Source organism: Macadamia integrifolia, chromosome 9 (genome assembly GCF_013358625.1).
Source record: "Macadamia integrifolia cultivar HAES 741 chromosome 9, SCU_Mint_v3, whole genome shotgun sequence".
Lineage (NCBI taxonomy): Eukaryota > Viridiplantae > Streptophyta > Magnoliopsida > Proteales > Proteaceae > Macadamia > Macadamia integrifolia.
The window spans coordinates 33822298-33825094 of NC_056565.1; positions in this window are offsets into that span (position 1 = coordinate 33822298).

Here is a 2797-nt window from a genome sequence, read left to right on the forward strand (position 1 = left end):
GGGGGGGGGGGGGGGGGGGGGGGCAGGAGCCATTCCCCTTTGAGTGTTGGGAGAACAAAGTATTGAACTATTTTAGCGCTCTAGAGTTCAACTTTAAAGTCCCTTTCATAACTCTCCCTCTCATATTTACATAGCGGGCCTAGGGAAGATTTGGACCCTATTTAGAAACATTTGATCTGGAGTTGTCATTTATATGACATAAGGCCTAGAGTCCACCGCCTAAACTATGGACCCTAATTAGAAACCCTTAATCTGGAATCTTCTGTTGTAGTAATAGAAGTTAATAAATATACCGTCTTTTGAATATAATTAGTTTTTAAAATTTAATTCTTTGATAACAATTATAAAAGATTTTAATATAAAAATAGAAAATCGTTGTTAAAAATTAACAAACTGTATATTCTCCGAGTCCCTGGTTCTTTTTTATTTTGGGGATTTGCCAAATTTGCACCCTGCATCCACGTTGGACTTAAAACACCTGCACCTGCATCTGCATCTGCATCTGCATCCTGGTAACATAAGGAAACAGTAATTTTTCTTTTTCTTTTGTTCGTTTTATTTCTTCTGCATACATATTTGGATACTTGATGCAATGTTGTAGCTAAGAAACAATATGGATTCTGTTTTGGTCCTTGTCCAACAGTATTCAGGTCATTTAATTTCCAGGACACTAAGGTATGTGGGGTCCTTCATAAGGGGTCTCACACCCTAAACCTTTATGCACTAGTGCTAGCATCTGCTGATCATTCTTTGTGACTAAACCTCAGTGTGCTTGTCTCCAGTTTCTTAAGATGAGATTACAGCAATCTTAGAATCCATTTAAGTAGAACCTTGTTGAACAAAATGGACTTCATTTGACAAAAACAGCTTTGCATCAAGGAAGCTATTTCAAATGCCAAGCAATATGTGTGAGAAACTTTAAAAGAACAAGCCTTTGAACTTTCAAGAAGTGTGACGTACAAATGTGGCATGGAAAGCTGGCAAATGCATTGTATGGAAGTTTGTTTATCTTTGAGCTCCATTATATAAGGTCATCCCTATTTGACATTTTTCATCTATGCTGTGTGTGTTAAAACTCATCTCTTGACACTGTAACTGTAAGAGGACTATGCAATTCGAGTGGAGACGGCTTTAAGAAGAACTTGGCCATTTAGCATGAATTTTAGTGCTTAAAAGGTTATATGGTTACCTTTCCCATGAGATGAATTTCAAGTTGCATTGGAAAGTTATGGCCAATTTATTAGTGTAAATTATGGTGGTAGTTTGTGGTGGAATTTATATTTTAGGAAGTTAAGTTTGTTTAGAAAATTTATGTAGAATGTATCCTTATGTAGGTATCTTTATTTAGCTTTTTAATTGTTTGGGAAACGAGTTCATTAGTAGTTGGAGTTGATAGATTGTAAAGGGAAGGTTAATTAGGAGCTAAGCGCTCGTTGGGGGCAATGGAAGGGTAGAAATAAGGAGAATGTACAATTATATGTGGTGAGGGTGGACCTTGGTGCAACGGTAAGGTTGCTCCATTGTGATCAAGTGGTGACAGGTTCGTGTCAGGAAACAGTCTCTCTGCAAAGCAGGGATAAAGCTGCGTACATTATGATCCTCCTCAGACCCCATAGTGGCTGGAGCCTCGTGCACTGGTTATTCCCCACCCTTTTTTTTTTTTGCAATCATATGTGATGATATCCATTGTGCTATGATTTTTGGGCTTTGAATGAAATCTTATTGGGTTCCTGTTGGAATTCCAGGGGTCATTGCTGTGGTCAAGTCTCTGCTGCTACTTAATGCTATTTAATGATTTGATAATATTCTTGCTGCTGTCTCTTGAATCTGTTAGTGCTCTTGTGACTTATTTCCTAAATTATTAGCAGTTCATTTTTTGGTGTTTAATGTTTCCTCTTTGACTTTGTGAATCAAAGCATTATTCTGTAATTGCTTTTGGAAGGAAGTTAATTATTAACCTTAGACTTTGTAGTTTTATGAATTAAAGTATTAAAGCCATAGCCTATACAGTTGCCCAGATTTTTCACCACTGTCTTGCATCACACAAATTAGTACAGGCAGAACCGTTGGAGGAAATGAGGATGTGATGTTAAGGTAATGACTGGACTTAAAATATTTGATTATTTGTTAATTGGCGTCACAGGTTATTGTTGTGACAATATAACAGTAACATGGTTAACGATGAGTGGACAATATTTTTGTTTGGACCGTCATAGAGGACAATTTCCAATCAACCACCTGATGGAGGATGCCACATTATTCATTTATAAAAGGTCTTTGTATTCTGAATGCCTGCCTGTATGTTCTTGTTCAACTGTTCAAGAGCTGCAGCCTGCAGACAATGTTTTAACTTAATGCTCTGGTGTCAATTTTCTTTCTTAGTTTGGGGTTTCATGTTGGGATAATTAGGAGTTTTGTTGTTTATAACAAACAGTATAGTACAGAGAATAACATAACAGTAGCAGGAGCATCGTGCACTGGGTTGCTGTTTTAGTATAGTACAGAGAAGATGATATGGACCTGGAAGGGTCAGAAGTTATAAAGAAGGGAAGAAGACATTGGTGACTTTTAGTGGAAGCTGTTATGTGGAGCATATGGCCGGGTAGAAATAACAGAGCACTAAAAATAATACTAATGAACTTCTATGTAAAGGTTGGTTTTTTAGGGTTCTATATGTCAGAAATTGAGAGAGATGACCTCTGTTGAAATTGAAAGACACAGGATTTCCTTTTTTACTAGCAGAAATGTAGATATGTTTTTGTATGGCTTGACTCTGGGCCTTTCTATGCTATATTGA